The sequence below is a fragment of the Mirounga leonina genome, unplaced genomic scaffold (genome assembly GCF_011800145.1).
Source record: "Mirounga leonina isolate KUSES-001 unplaced genomic scaffold, KU_Mleo_1.0 Mir_93, whole genome shotgun sequence".
NCBI lineage: Eukaryota > Metazoa > Chordata > Mammalia > Carnivora > Phocidae > Mirounga > Mirounga leonina.
In genome coordinates this window covers 56,551,219-56,568,660 of record NW_023270854.1, presented here as the reverse complement: position 1 = coordinate 56,568,660, position 17,442 = coordinate 56,551,219, and the positions used below count along the sequence as shown (strand labels likewise).

The following is a 17,442-nucleotide window of genomic DNA, read 5'->3' as shown; positions in this document are numbered from 1 at the left end:
CCTACTCAATACCACACTAAATTTGATTTGACCTTTGTGTCCATGTACTATGGATCTTGGCCCTATTGTACCCTAAATGCTAAGTGCTAACCAACCTGAGTCTTAACCATGCCTTGCATACTGCTATACTATACTGTTCCTCAAAAGAATCCAATGTGTGTATAATCCAAATGAAAGTAGACCTAAGCAAATTTATAATTCTTATTTTCCAGATTTGCAGGAATTTGGAATCACTGATCTTGTGTTCAAAACTTTAATAGGCTTGCCCTAGGTACTCAACATGTTTTGAATAGAAAAACATAATAATGTGTCCAAAAAATTAAGAGGGAAATGCTTTCACCATAACACTGGCACAATGTCAGGGGGAAAAATGTAGTAGAGACCATGAACTTAGCTTGCAAAATATTTTTTCTAAGAATTATTCTAAATCTAAGATAAAAACAGGTTTTACTTTAATACTTTGGAGATTTGAGGTCTTAACATTAAAAGAGATTATGAATTTGCTTATAGCCCACACAATTTTTAAAGGCAAGAATAAATGCAAAACTAAACATGTGGTACAACATCTGCTTAATTTTGGTGCTAGAAATGAAGCTACTTAAAGAAACAAAGAATAAAAGAAGATGCAGTTTTACAAAGCAATTCAGCTGTTTCAGCATCTTGGGGCACATTGATGATTTTAAGTCCCACCCACATCCTCTTAAATGTCTCCTGTTACTTTGAATTATTATAGTATCAAATCTTTTCACCAGTGTTTCACATTGTGAAAGGGAGTGATTATGTTGATCATATTAATTATTATGAAAATTCTGATATCCATTATATAATGCTATTACTTATATTAATTAAAACTATTAATTATAATTACTTTCCAATGATGAGAATTAAGGGTTCTGGTCAAGAAAATACAAAAATAAGAATATTATTGCACTATGTCTGCAGTGTATGCCCTGGCAGCAAGAAGAAAAATAAAATAGCAATTGTTCAAGCTCAGAGGTAAAGACAGATGTTAGAGGTCACCTGGGCCAACTTCCATCCAAATGCTTACATAAACTCTACAACCTTCTAGACAGCTAGACAGCTTTGAACAGGTGAGGCATTCAGAAAATTTAGAAACGCATCCCTACCTAGTAGACAATTCCCCCTTTAAAAAGGCCCAAACTCTGCTTCTTCAAATGTATACTCATTTATCTTAGCTCTACCCTATGAAGAAACAGTACAAAAAAATCTCAGCTCTCACACAGGAAAGCTGATTATTTAAAAGAGCTGTCATGATCTAAGTCTTCCATTTTCCAGGCAAAACATGTTTTGCTGCCCCCAATTCCTCCTACTGGAAGGTTTTCTGATTTTCACTGCCCTGGTGGGTGTTCTCTGGATAGCCCCTGTGATAATGGCTGGAGCCAGAATTCAATTGGCGACTTCTCTGGACCTCAGTCTCTTTCATGGGAGACTGGTAGTCCATTCCGAGCTTCTGTGAGCCTGACGTCCCATACGTCTTTTTCAGACCACTGACATTGGGCCGTTTCCCCTCTCTTGTAATAAGGAAAGTGACTTTCTGAATTTGAACTCAGGGCTGTAGATGGATCCTTACTAAACCCCATCTTATTATTTGCCACGCATTACTCCAGCCTGCTGAGAGCTTTCGGAATCCCATTTTTATCATTCAGGTGTTAGTTATCCTACCTAGACTTGGGTTATCTGCCAATTTGAGAAGCATACATTCTATATCTGCCTCCAAACTGCTGATATAAAAATGTCAAACAGGACAGAGTTAAGGGAACTCAGACCATTTCAGAAGGTCTCTCCCAGCTTTCTAGCTCTGTTTTAGTTGTTAGCTCCAGGCATGATGGTGAAATTAGTGACCCTGGACACAGTCTTCTCTGACACTTTAACAGAACTGGTCAATTAAACATTCCACTGAGAACAGAAACTCATTATAAAGATACAGCACTAACGCAATATTTCACCTTGCCAACAACTGGTAATTTATACTTCCCTCCTACTCAGCTTTAACAAGTTCAGAAAGTGTTTAAAAGCACATAATTCTAATAACTTTCCAATTTCGGTGAGAAATGTTAGAAGACTATGCAAACATCTATAGGAACTATTTTCCCTTGGTTGCAAACCCTAATTCTGATGTAGAAAATAGCTTCAGTACTGGAAGATAGGCGCAATAGCACTAATAATATTCAGACAGAAAGAAACCACCATGAATTTTGACAGAAAAGGCCCCCCCTCAATGGAAACATAGATAGCACTTTGATGAAAGTCCTACAGTGCAATCCTAAACAGTGAAAAATAGCTATAGGCGACCACAGCACAACTCAATGCTGGTTAGAGATCTGGTTTACAAAACAACCATTGGCACTGAAGATATAACCAAACATAAATGCAAAGGCATGCATGGCTGACAGGAAACCCCAAAGGCTAATACAATGCTGGTATAAGGATATAATTTCCCATTATATAAAGCTGTTTTTACCACTTGAAAGGAAACATAAAACGTATGATACGGTTCTTTCTGGACCCGTGTATGATTATCAAACCACTGGAAAATGGGATAGACTATGAATTTCCCATCACCCAAAGATATATCCCCCTGCACACCAATTTTCAAAGCCATCAATGGCCTTCATCCAACTGATGTGAGACCCTAAAAATAGCAAAGGTGGTTTACTGAGCTAAAATGAGATGAAATTAACGTATTTACATCTGAATTAAAATAACCAATTAAAGAGAGAATAATTAAACTTTGGTTTGCAAGGCAGCTTCGTGTAGTAGCGAAGTGAACAGGGTCCAACATTTGGCACATCCCCATTCTTCCACTGCTAGCTTTGTGACTGTAGACAAACAGCTTTGGCTCTCTGAATCCTGGTTTCTCCAGCTATAAAATGGAGATAAAACATACCTCACATAGGGTTTCTGACGATTCAGTTAGATAACAAATGTAAAGTTAGTGTATGACGGTGTCAGCCATGTTCAACCAGTATCAGTTATTACTGGTTCTTAAATCCTTCTTACGACAATTACCCTCATGGGTTCATTTCATCACAAACAGTTGGAATATGTAATTGGAAAATTTTAAAGTGTGTGTCACAAGGTGAAGAGCCGTGAGCACTGAGGCAGACACACTCCTGTGGGCTCCTCTATGGAGCCATTGTAGGAGCAAAGAACAGAGGGCTGCGAGGTTTCTTAAGTAAATGCTTTGGGGCCAATGAAGAATGTGATAAGGAAGCCAAGTCTCCTAAAATGCAGTAAAATGAAGCATTTCCAAAAATAAGCCTCCTTGATTTTCAGAATAACACAGCTTTTGTACAGGAACATATGGGGATGTGGTCAGCAATACACTGGCCAAGGTTTCTCCCGAGTTGTCTTACTTGGACTGCTGCCCAACAGCTCATGACTGGACTATATTCCCCCATCAAATCAAATTAAATGATTTCTCCTCTGTGGAGAGGAATCAGTACTAAACCAAAAGTCATGCACAAGATGGAGGAAAGGTGATGCAAGCCAGGTGGGATGGTCTGTCTTCATCATTCATATTCTTTCTCTCCCTCCTGCCCCCCCCCCTCCCACACACACATACACGTACACACTAACACACATGTGCATGTGCCCTCATCAGACATTGGGAAAGACTTTTCCTTAGCAAATTTAAATACACCACACAACATGTGCTGGATGAAGAGTGAGGTATTGTGCAAAAGGAAGTGTGTCCATGGATGTCAAATACTCAGGTAACTGACAACAATGATGATTTCTGTACAAGACTGATGACTTGGCTTGCTCCAGGACAAAATCAAAGGAAAGTAAAAGTTCAAAAGCAAGGGAAGTAAAGCAAAGGAAAAAAGGATAGAAGATTATACTAGGAATAGGCCTAGGACTCCACCATCACTGCCAAGTAATATGTCACTAGCCTCATTTACTGGAAGTTAGCCACAAGTTCACTTTAAGCTCTGGAGTAGCCAGTACAAAGAGAAAGATATCACTGATTACACAGTTCTCAGTATCTATGAGACTATGATATTAGTACCAAAACTAATAATGGGGGCTGGGGCCCCTGGGTGGCTCAGTCGTTGAGCATCTGCCTTCGGCTCAGGTCATGATCCCAGGGTCCTGGGATCGAGCCCCCCATCGGGCTCCCTGCTTGGCGGGAAGCCTGCTTCTCCCTCTCCCCCCAACTCCCACTTGTGTTCCCTTTCTCAGTGTCTCTCTCTGTCAAATAAATAAAATCTTTAAAAAAAAAAATAATAATGGGGGCTAAATGTGATAAGGGCGCACTTATTGAGGGATCCTTTAATCCTCATACCAAACCTATAAGGTAGACACTATGATCCTTATTTCACAGATAAAGAAACTGGAGCACAGAAGGTTGGTTATATAGCTCACACAGGTCTTACAGCTGGAAGATAGTGAAGTAGAGATTTGAACTCAGGCATCTCGAGAGCCAACATTCCTAACACTATGTGATAGTATCTCCCAAGCTGAAAACCCAAAAGAAACTTGACTACTCCTAATCCTAAATCCAGAGAGAACTGTCCTCCCTAGTAAGAAGCAAACAACATAAGTTAATGAGGAGTTCTCAAAAGGAACCACCAGAATAAAATGGGTCTTAGGGTCTATTTAGTAAAATATTATGGGAGCATGTCCCCAAACTTCGATTCAGTAAACTTGATTTTGTGGGAGCTCAGTGCATTCTAGGATTAAGGCTATAATATTCTTTAAAATGGTCTTTATGAATATTCTTTCTCTCAAAAAAAGTCTTAATGGGCTACCATGAGTTTGTGTACTTACTCCCCAACTAAAAATTGCAACTAGTCTGTGCTATGACTAACGTGTAGAGCCAGACGCCTTTTAGAAATCAGATGAAATGGCATCAGGCCTAATATTTTTTTTTTTTTCACAAAAATTGCAGAGTTAAAAAAAAAAACAGGCGCATGAAAGCCTATAGATAGTGTAGGAATTCTGCTGAAAAGTAATTTTGGTTATAACTCTATCTTAGTCATCTTGGTACTCTCTAGAACTAGTATATTGTAAGTACCCAATAAATGCTTTTTAGAAAAATGGGTAATGAATTCCCCAAGTCTATGCAAAATTTGGCTGCAACAATTTTGGCTGGAAGTGTTTAAAAGAAGTGTAATGTAGGGGACGCCTGGGTGGCTTAGTTGGTTAAGCGTCTGCCTTCAGGCTCAGGTCATGGTACTGGGGTCCTGGGATGGAGCCGAACGTCAGGCTCCCTGCTCAGTAGGGAGTCTGCTTCTCTCTCTCCCTCCCCCCTGCTTGTGCGCTCTCTCTCTCACTCACTCTCTCTCTCAAATAAATAAAAATCTTCAATTAAAAAAAGAAGTGTAATGTAATACCCACTTGAACAATGAAAGAAATCTCAGTATACCCCACAAAACACCCAGGCCATCCTTATGTATTCCAAGATGAATAAGCTACAAATGTGACAAAATCAGTGAACATGTTCATTTTTTATTATGGTTGAAAACTAAGCTGGTTAAATGTTAATTAAGTCTCCACAAATTATGGCTTTTGCTTTAGAAACATTGAACTTTTTTTTTTTTTTTGCAATAATTAGATAGCAAGGCTAGTTGTCTATAAAGGTCATTCTTGATTTATGAAAATAAAATATTGTCATTTACATACTGAAGAGAATTTATCTTTCTTCTTTCTTTGGCATAGCATAGACTTATTCAGTAGATCCAAGAATAGTATTATATCATTAAGATAGAAGCTGTAAAGGAGAGGATGGTCCACTTTTTCCACAAAGGAAACCTTATAAGATCTTTCACATGACCATTCTCAATCATACTGAAGCATCAGGCCTGGAGAATAGACAAAGGAAAACAAACTGACAAGGGTTAGAGCCCACCATTTAGAGTAGTATTTTATTTTATTCATTTTATTTTTATCTTTTTATTATTGAAGTGTAATTAACATACAGTATTATATTAATTTTAGGTGTACAATATAATGATTTAACAGTTCTATACATTGTGACCCATATGGATCATGACATGTTGACCCAGCACACATACGTATATATTTTACAAACCAAATTTCTCTCTCCTGAGATATACTGATATTGTTCATCTCTGTTCAATTTGGTTTTGGACAAGCCTAGTCCAGATCCACTAAACTGACTTCAGGATCCTTCAAAAGTTGCTACCTGTAGGTCTTTAAGGTTTGGGAATGAGAACCATTATCTGGGACTGTTTATATGTCCTAAAGTTACTAATCAACCCTACTATGTGAGAACCCTACTAAGGCAGGCAGAGAACAACCTGTGATCTAGAAAGTTCTCTGGCATTAACAGCCACCATTTTGTGGACATCTGCCATGCACCAGCCAGATTCTGCTGAAGGCAACATATAAGCATTATTTCACTTACTCTTCACAACCAGTACGAGACTTTCCTCTCAATTCAAAGAAACTGTTACATAACAAAACCATGCATATGTTTACATGTATTATTTGATCTTAAAAACCCTAAAGGCAAGCATTGATATCCTTTATGCCAGCTATCAATGCATTATGTCTCAGTCCTAAATTCACTTTTCCTTGCTTGCTCTGCAAAACTGTATCCAAGTCCTCCAATTACATTTCCTGTCCCAGGGGGCAAGACAGTAAGCTTTAACAGTAGAGGGTTCTAGAGAGGCACTGTGGGAGGAAGGGGTGGTCTCGCAGGGCTCCCTGGAAGGTTCCTCAGCCCACAGGGTTTCTCCAGACCCACAGTGCAGGAGCTTTCCCAGTGCCCAGCTTGATAGGTGCATGGTGGTGGGCAGCACCCCAGAGAGTAGCTTACCCCAGTACCCCCTGAGCAGTTTTGCAGCGGAGCGCCTCCAAGAGAGATACCACCCATGAATAGCTTCCCCTGCTACACCAAAGGACACATTTCCTCCGAGCTCCATCGGTGTGGTCCCACAGCAACTTTCTTGCCATCCATTGAGCCCTGGATCTCAGCTCTAGAAGGATCTCCTCCTGGACCCCGATTTCTTCCCTGGAGCAGTGCCTGCTCCTCATATTTGCTATTCCTTTATTCTCAGAGCTCTCTTTACTTTGTGTTAGCCAATTTCCTGTATTCCAATCCACTGTTATAGTTAACTATTCTTTAAATGAAACTCTCCCTGTTCCAGTTACTGTGTGGTTTCTGTCTTCTGACTAGAAATTCATCAACACATCCCTCTTTTTACAAATGGGAGTTTGGAGTGGTCAAATATCTTGTCCAAAGTCACAGAGTTAAATGTAGGGCTAGAAGTTCATCCAAGGTCTGAGTCCAAAGCTCATACTCTTTCCAATCTGCACCTTTTTACTTTGAATGCACCTCTATAAAGTAAACAATGTGTAATATTTATATAATATAAACATTGTTGCATGAATCGCATTGCAAATAAGCTCCTCAAAGTGCTGTTTCTAAGAAGCCTGTGGAGGACAGTCAAATGTTAATTTCATAAACTTATTTATAAGATACATACACATTTTGAATTGTTCTGCCTTTAACAGGTTAAAATGACTTACACACTCTAGCAATCAAGTTCATCTTGTTATAATTACAGTCCATTTAAAGTTATTTTGTGAAAAGACTGCAGTACTCCTTGTGGAGATTTCTGGAACATTTTTCTCATTTGTTCTAAATAAGAATGACCCCATTTAAGGCAGCCTTTACCAAATGCATAAAGTATTAAATAGGTCTCTCTACAGAGAGGGCAAATCAAAAACTAATGCTGAAGTACCTCACAAAGAAATTAATGTTATATGTTCTATTTTCCTAAAATACATGTAATCTCAGGTGGTCTTATCCACTTATTTTAAATTAAAACTGTCAGATAAATGGCTATAAATTAATACATTTTAAACTATAAACAAAGTGAGCCATAATATACACAATTGTTTTAAGCATTAAAAAAACCTACACCAACATAGCAAAGCCACTGCTTTCTTCTTATAAATCAATCTCAGTGACATCTATGTTTAATTGCCTGCCAAACAATGCAAGTATATAAAGCCTCTTAAACTTTGAGTGCCCCGGTGATGGTTAGTGAATCAGACACTAAGCATTATAGAAATGCTCTTCTACATAATTTGATCTAGGAAGCAGTTTTTACACATCACACAGGCATTTAAATAGCTAATGCTATGCTCTATTATAAAAAGTGCTATTTGCCAATGGATATATTTTCTGTAAGTCAAAGGAAATGAGTTGTCTTGTTCTTAAAGTTTCTATGGCTTATTATACTTACTGCTCACTTCATTTTATATCCATCTATTGATTCCTAATTTTAAAAAAGGCCTGATTGCAACAAACAACAATGCATTTTTCTTATTGATCTTAAAATCTTTTTTTTTTCCAATGGGTAACAGTGTCTTTTCTATTCCCAAATATTGTACAGATGCATCCAAATCATTAGGGACCTGCCCCAGTTTTCCATTCACAAATAAGTACCTTATAGAATTGCTACAGGATTTAATTAAACCACTCATATAAACTCCCTATAAATTTGAGTCTACCTGAACCTAACACTGGTCCTCTTATCGTCCACACCAATATTGAAAACTACAGTGTGAAAAACAGTTGTCTGCATCCATCATAGCAATAGGAATAAAAAAGGAAAACAAAATGATAGACTCTCTCCAAGAACTGTCTAGGGTAGAAGATGGTCAAATCTAGATGAGCGTTTATCACTTCATCTGTGGAGTTGCCTGGGTCCTTCGGAGTTGCCTGGCTCCTGGCTCCTGGCTCCAAACCTGGAGCAGCGGTTCTAAAAGTGGATCCCTGGACCAGCAGTACCACCTGGGATCTTGTTAGAAATGCAAATTCTCAGGCCCCGCCCCCAACCTCCTAAATGAGAAACTCTGGGGTGGGGTCTTGTATTTTAACAAGCCAGACCTCCAGGTGATTCTGGTACCTACTAATGTATGATAACCACTGTTCCAGACCGACCTACTTAACCAGACTCTTCTGGGAGCAGCCCTGGGAATCTGTGCTTTTAAAAAAAATTCCCAGAATAATCTAATCATTGACCCAATTTTAGAAAAGTGCTCCAGATCAGTGGCTTTAAACATTTTTAAGAAGGTATTATCAGTTTTTGAAAAAGGCACAATCATCCTATGTTTACTTATTTACGAACTATATAATGCAGATTATTATAGACACACACAGCTGACCTTTTCAAGCACAAACTACAAAGTAAATATAAATTGAAGTTCAAATATTTTCTTCCATGCACAAAGGGATTGTCCTATACACCTCAAAGAGTGTGGAGATAGCCTTTTGGAGATCACTGCTCTAAATAACTCTTTTTAGTCATAAATATCTCTCAGGTGAATAAGGGCAACAGAATAACATTGCTTGATCAAAGTGTTGAATTCCATGCTCTAAGAAACCCCCAATCTGTCATTTTTCTCCTAACTGGAACTGCTTAACAAGAGCAGATATCCTAGGTAGAAAATGATCCTGGTTGTTGGTCAGAGAAACTCAAGAAATTAATTAAAAAAACAGAATTTCATTTTATGCCCAGTAGCGCTCCTGCCAGTTTAGTATGATTTACAAATCCATCTCTTGATGATTTCATTAGCACCAAATCATTACCTGGGAAAGCCGATAAAATAAACTCCTGAATTCACCAGTATGCAGTATAGCCAAGCCATGTTATTCAGCTAAAACAGGCGGCCAATTGTTTATTTTCACTGGATGTTGATTAACCTAAACTGCACTAAATGTATTTTCCTCAATGAACTTTTTTTTTCTACACATCACGCTCATTGGGTAGAATCAAATTACAAGGAAAAAGTAAATATAATTTCCTATATCCTCTTGGTAAAACATTCATTCCAATTTCCTATCATTAGGTGTGTAATTATTCTAAAACAAAAATTGGTAACTTGTAAGACTGACTCTATTTAATTGGAATCTGAGACCCAGGATACATTAAGTCCTGGATCTGTCAACTACCTATTCTGTCTTAGGACAAGTCACAGACTGTGTCTTGCTCTCTGTATGAAAAGGGGAGATGCAAGCCTCGCATCACAGGACGAATTAATGTACGTGATTTCAAGGATGAAAATGGTGGGGGGGATTATAACACAGAAGTCTTCCATTTAGTTCAAGAGCCTAAGGCTCATATGGCCCAATGAGCTGGAAGTGCGAAACAGGAACTGGTGGCCTCCACCCCACCCATCAGCCACTATTCCTTTATCTCTTGTGCCTTTCTTAAAGTGCACATCACAATGGGTTCGGTATAATTCTCGCACCCAAAGATGTGCAATTTTTTTTTTATACAACATGGGTCCAAAATACAAGTCTCCTACCAATATGGTGCTCAAATGAGGAAAGAGCGTCTATTCCAGTGCCAATGGTCAGGGAGTGGCTCTGTTGGGCTTACTGAGAAACAGTACACTGGTCTTCAACTCAGAAGTTCCCTAAAGGATTTTGGGGGGGCAATTCTGAGCTTAGACAAAACCCTAAGGGATTTATGTCCTACAGAAGATATGACTCTTTTGTATTATTTATTACCTATCTCCTAGGGCAATGGTGCAAGTTGAACTTGGTGGGGTATGTGAAAGCATACTCACTGTTATAAGATGATGAAGCCATATCCATGTTTGGTGCATGCTATCTGAAACATGAAATTAAAGTGACAGACACCTCTTTGTGGTTACTGTCTATGGTGGCTGATGGCACCACAAACCAGAGGCTCAAGCCAAAAACCTATGGGTCAACCACCTCTCTGCCCAACACCTTACTCCCCAAACACCTTCTCAGATGTTTTTCCTGCCATTCCCACTACTCCCACCATAACGAACTTGAGTTTCAGCTCATGTCCCTACTGACCTTGACCCATAACATCTAGACTTTGCCCTGTCCAGTATATGCTACACATGACCAGCAAGCTGACCTTTTATGGAACACACAACTAAAAATGGTCTCTCCCTACTTACAACTATTCATGGGCCCCTCACTGCCCATGGAATAATATTCAAATGTCATCATATGACATATGAGGTTTTCTCGATTTGAACCTTGTTGACTTTATCTTCATTTCTTGCCACCATTTCCTGTAATAGTACACCCCAGTAATTCCTGACTATCTGTAGATTCACTCCAAGAGCCGTGTTACCCACATGCCACGTGTTTGCACACACCATCCCTGCACCCACCCCGAGTCTGTTCACTGTTCAAATGCCAGCTCAGATGTTACCTCTCCTGGGTACCCATTTCTGATTCCTCTTCACAGATAAAATCAATCCCTCCTTCCTATGTACCATCACTGCAAAATATATAGGTGTCCTTATCATCCCATATAGCAAAATGATTGTGGCCATGTTTGTCTTCTCCACTGCATCCTGAGCTCCATGGATCTGGACAATGTATTCTTTACCTCTGTATCCTCAGTCCTAGAGAGGTGCCTGTTACTCATTAAATACCTTCTGGGTTTAATGGAATTTTGTTAAGTTTTCTACAACAAAGGTAAGCACAAAAACCATTTACTTGTTCTACTTTACTAGAAAGGAACACTGAAGGAAAAAAATACTAATGGGTTCTATTCACTCAGTACTCTGACTATACCAGGAGAAGAAAAAATCCTGATTCTAGAGTTCTTTCTTGCCTTTTTGATCTGATTCAGGGCATCTCCTTCTCTCCCTCTTCCCTCCTTCCCTGTCTGCCCAATTCCTCTCAAATGTGGACCCATGTGCCAGGCATAGGAAGGGAGAAAGGCAGAGGGGGTTTGAAGAAATACACAGAGGACAAAAAAGAAACCCTTGTCCTCAGGGAAGGCAATGGCGGGGGGGGGGGGGGGGGGGGGGCAGTGCAGGAAGTTGTTATAAAGGGGAAATAATGAAAAATGCTGTAGGAGTCAAGAGAAAGACCCAAAACTCATCCTGAAGGCCTCCTGTCCCTAAATGGTCCAGATAAAAAGAAAACAGAGAGTCAGCAACTAGATGTGAGAATCTAAAATATCCATGGCCTGTTATTCTAAGAATCTGCATAATAAGGCTGTTATTTGGCAGACCTCAGCATAAGTCAACCAAAAGCATACGGATTTTCTGTGTATCACACTGAACTCTGGTTTAATGCCTCCGTAGGTTGTTTTGATTTTATGTTTTAAACATAAAAAGAATGCTAATGGTTACATGTTATATATCTTTCACCTTCATGAAATGTAAAAGTAGTGAATAAGGAAGCAATATCAAACTTCAATCTGCAGGCCATAAAGAAAATAAACTTTGAAGTAAAACAGTTCACTGTATAAATTTTTAAACTAGGAAGCTATATTCTCTAAGCTAAGAACAATACATACATAATGTAAAAAGGGCTGTGAATCAGCTCTCCTTCCAGTCATTGTATATGAACATGTACATTAGTTGCTAAAATATGGGGAACTAAGAACATGAACCTTTCTCAAGGTCGACACAACTGAAGCGTCTTTTTTTTTATAAATGAGTATTTACTCAATATTTTATTTCCCTTTTTAGCAGGTATTATTTTGCCACTGGCTAAAGAGAATGAGTAGTCTAAGGGAACAATCCTGGATGAGGAAGCTGAAAGTCTGGGTCCTAGTCCTGCCCCCGCCTGCATGTGGCTTTGTGCAAGGCAACCAGCTGGCCATGTGGAGATCCAGTGGCCAGCATGTAGATGAACCATCAAAAAGACCTGAGGTAAGTCTCAAGCCTATCCATTTAGAAGTTCTCCTCACATACTCATTTGTAAAACCATCTACCTTCTAGAATAATGTAAGAATTAAACTTTGTATATGTGTGTGTGTTCATAGACACACATTTATATTATCTATTTGCCTACCTACCAACCTTCCCATTTCCCTACTCCACTTCCCTTCTGTCTAGTAAATAGGTAAATGTTGCTCCCTTTCCTTTCTGCTCCTTAGTGTCTGATCTATATAAAATAGCGTAGATAAACTAAATCACGGTTCTTTCAGTGTGACGCTCAGAACCCTTGGGCTCCCTTAGATGGTGAAGGTGAGCCTACTGCAGGCTTTCCTAAACCCTGCTTCAACCTCATATATTCAACATTCATTTAAATATTGGTGTTTCATGGTCAATAAAAGAAGTGTACCATAAAAAGTTAACATTTAACAATATTTGATAACTTCAGATCTAGATGATGTGTAAAGTAAGATTTCCATCCTAAGATTGTACATTCTATGATTTTTCTCTCTCTTCTCATAAATGCAATACTTCTTTATCAGGAACATGACGGAGGTGAAAATCTGTTGGTGTGTATCCAGGTGTATGGTTAGGAGGGGTCTGATTATAATATAAAAACTAAGAAAAATAATGTTAAATAATACAAGCAAAAAGGACAGCAGAGCTCAACTGTAAAGAAAGAAGGTTAAGGCAGAGGTGGTGAAGAGGTAAAAAGATAAGAATATCCATGTGATGGCTGGCCAGGTTCCTGCCCTAGGAAAGCAGAGAACACAAATTCACAGGACTGAGCATCCACTATTCTCAAATCTGTGTGGGCTGGAACTGACTTGGGGTGATCATTGCCATCCCATTCAACCTCAAAATGATCCACATCCTATTTGCCAAAAGGATTTGAGAATATCTCCTATAAGTTCAGCAGAACTCTTCTCAACCTGCCCCACTCCTCAGCAGCTGCTTACTCATGTCTAAAAGTATATTTATTTAGACCATATTCAGGGCCATGCAAACAATCCACACATACAAATAACCAGATGTTAGATATTTCTTATTTTGATAGAGATCACTTAAGGGTATTTAAACACGGGAAAAGTTGATGGCGAGCAGGTTCAAAAAAAGATAATATCAAATTCAGTGACTTCATAATGTATCTGGGATGAGTTCTATTTGCTTCAGAACCTACTCATTAGGATAATTATAATATAAAGCCAAGAGAACAGAGAACTCTGCTTCTCTGGAAGATTTTTAAATTTATTATTATTTTTTTTTTAACATGGCTGGCTTGTTATAAGCTGTGGTCACTGCGATTAGTTAATCAAAGTGTCACTATATAGTTGCTTTGAAGCATCTAAGTATATAATTTTATACTTGATTAAACATGGCCTGGATCTGTCTTTCTTATGGGATGCTCTTTCAGTCAGCTTATCATTGGCCCTTGGCCATATTGGACACTTACCTATTGGGTACCCCATGAATTGAGAATAAACCCTTGTGGATCAATATAATAGTGACTGGACTTAAGAAATAGTAACCCTTCATGGGGGCAGAAATTTGCCTAGAGGAAACTTCACAGGCCAACTTTATTTCTCTAATATTTAAGCCAATGATCATATGTGGACTCTGGGACCCAAACCCCATTGCTAAGAACAAGCTAAGGTTACTGGCAAGTTGCCCAGTCTCAGCCCTCACTGGGAAACACATCTCTGATCAGAGCCTCCTGCCAGAGTTACTGTGTCCCCATTTACAGTACTGATTTTGCCAGGGTAAAACATATACCCACTTTACCACTGGTTTAGGAAAAAATGAGGGACTGGGTACCAGTTTTCAGCAACACACCTGACACAAAAGTTCTTGGGTTGGCAGTAAAAACCAAGTTGCATCAAGATCAATTTTTTCTCATACAAGCCATCAATTTCAAAAAGATGTTTATCATAGAAATGCAGATATGACTTTAACCACAGGAGAGCAAAATGTGGCACCATTACTAATAACTCTCAAAAAAGACCTTCATTATACTGAACCTTATGTACTGTTAATATCAAAATTAAAAAATAAAACCCAGGGGAAACCAGAAAATTTAATTAGGTCAGAAAAAAAATTTTTTTGAAAAAACCCTATTATAGATAAACTGTTAAATCTCTGGATCAACCAAACACTGTATCTTCTTTAGATACTGAGATATTAGCCCAAATTTAAATCCCAATTCCCAAATCGGGTGGCAAGCCTTCACTTTCCTCATGTGTTCACAGTAGGGCTCCTGAAAACACCAACTTTCCCTGTATCACAAAACACTTTTTAAAAGGTTACTGATCTCCGATATCCCTGCCATGGCATCATTCTCATTCTGTGTAAGCTTAAGAAAAGGATATAGGCTTTCCTCCTAGCTCAGTGATCCTTAAACACTGGGGAGCTTACAGATCCTTTTGAGAATCTGAACAGAGCTATCCATGATCTGTCTCCCACAACAAATGTGTATACACACAAATTTTATAATTCCTTGAGCTTAAAAAGTTCTTAAGAATATTTAATTCAAGGGCAGTTCACGGACCACCTGTATCAGAATCACCGGGTAATTTCTTCAAACACAGGTCTTGAGCCCCGCCCTAGGTCTTTGGAATCAGAATCGCTGGGGGCGAGGTTGGGGCTCTGAGTTTTAGGTCACTTCCCAGTAATTCTGTTGCTGGCTGAAAGCAGGTTAAGATCCTCTGCTCTGGCCATTTTCCTCTCCTCTCATGGTAGCAACAGGTTTTGAAACAGATGCTCCCCTGGCACCCACTCACCACTCCTGAGGAGCCCAGCCTCTGTCACCTCCACCTGACCTAAGGGCATCTCCCTCAGCATCCTCACCTGCTGTGCACGCTCCACTCAACAACCACCCCCGCTCCTGGACTCTTGTCTACCTTCACCATCCACTTCCCGCCCAACTTCCAGCAAACTGTGGTTCACTCATCCATTAAGACCCATTGCTGCAAAATGTACTAGTTTCCTCTCTGTTCCTGGGTTATCAGCTCCTAAGTCTTCCATGAATGAGACCGACCCTCTTCTTGCACCATATGGGGTAAGTCGTGAACACCCCAGGCTTACTGCAGAAGCAGTGCCTGGCCATCCAGGGTGCCCATGCCTTAACTGCTGGCAGTAAGCCAAAGGTCTGTCTTACATGGCTACGCGGGAACACGAATCCTGTCATTCCTCCAAGGGCAACACCAAAAAGGCAGTGGAGATCCTCCAAAGTGTTATACAATAAGGAAGATGAGGCTGGGGTGGGGGATTTGCCTGATTTATCAAAGGCACCCCAGTCACCATCTGGTAAGTCCACACACATACAAGGGCACCATTCAGTGTGGCAAGAGATGCCAAAACACAGGGTCCCGATCCTCAATTTCAGTAAACTTAGCAAACCAGGACACATACGTGACCAACTCTAGTTCAGCCCTGTGATGAGAAGGATACCTGGTACCAAAGAGATTACTAAGGGGCTATTTCAGATTAGGAAGAACAAGGGAGAATTCACAGGGGAGAAGCATTTCAGGTGTGGCTGGGAAGATGGGTCAAGTGTTGAGGGGTAGAGACAGAGAGATTCCAGAGAGCATAAACACCTGGGGGAAAAGGGGAGAAACATGCACTGTGAGGAGGCATGGAATCAGGGCTCATTTCAGCATGAATAATAGAAAGGAGGGCTGATTCAGGCTGCAAAGGCAGACCAGAGCAGGATAGTGCCTAGAGGGGTCTGCCATGGGCAGGAATGGAGTTACCACACTGCCACGTTCATAATTCCATATGGTCACCCACAGTGGCCAGGTGACAAAAGAGGGCGAAAAAGATATCCTATCTTAGAGACAAAGGAGGAGGTCAGTACTCTGATCTGACTCCCTTACAGCGAAGAAAAGTGGGTAATGGCAGAGGTGGAGCCTGACCCTTGGTTTCCTAACCCCTAAGATGCAGGCTTCCCTTACAGTATAATTGCTCTACACAATCACAGGAAAATGACTATTCCATGGATGCTTCTTCCACGTGCACTACTTAAGTAAACTGCATCTTAACTAAAATGGACACGTTAGATGTCATTCTTGAATTTTAGCCCCAAACAGCACTGACATCTTAACACCACTTAAGATCCTTAACATAGTTATTGAATAAAGATCTGATGGCAACAATATCAAGTTAATTAAGGGAAGGCAGAGAGAAGTGAGATTTATTGCCTCAAGTAGATACCAGAGAAAACGTACTCCTAGAATCAACTACTAATAATTCTGCTGAACAAACCGATCCTTTACAAACTGTAGCATGTTAAACAGGAGCGCGTGGAGAAGCAATACACTGAGGTTGGCATGTTTACGGCAAAATGCGGGGACACACAGAATTAACTGCTTGTCTGCTTTTTCCATTTACGTCGGAAACCTGACCTTCCACATAAAGCAGCCACAACCAACCATCACGAAAACTCAGACACTGAGGCAGGGTGCTGAGAGATCAAATCTCCCTTCAAAATTGAAAAGAAATGCTAATGCCCTCTGGCTCAGAAGTGCTGTTATCAGGGAGGAAATTAATATTGGAGCAGGAAGAAAACAATGGTGTTTGGTCAAAACGTACAAGGAAATGGAGGGGTCCAATAGGAACAGAGGAAATGAAGATGGACCTTACAAAGAGTCCAGAATGGAACAAAGTTGTCCAAGTGAAACTCCAGCGGGAGGACAAGGCTTGCGTTGAAAAGGCTGTGCTCAGAGCAGCCTCTCGGTCATAAAATTCCATGTTCTTGACACTCTTACCTTGCCTCTTACT

The 17,442-nt window shown here is 39.9% G+C and overlaps 1 protein-coding gene across 2 annotated transcripts in view; it reads right to left on the bottom strand.

Moving 5' to 3' along the window:
- PTPRM (protein tyrosine phosphatase receptor type M) overlaps positions 1 to 17,442 on the bottom strand; it is an 806,716-nt gene that overhangs the window by 615,206 nt on the left and 174,068 nt on the right. The window lies entirely within an intron of this gene.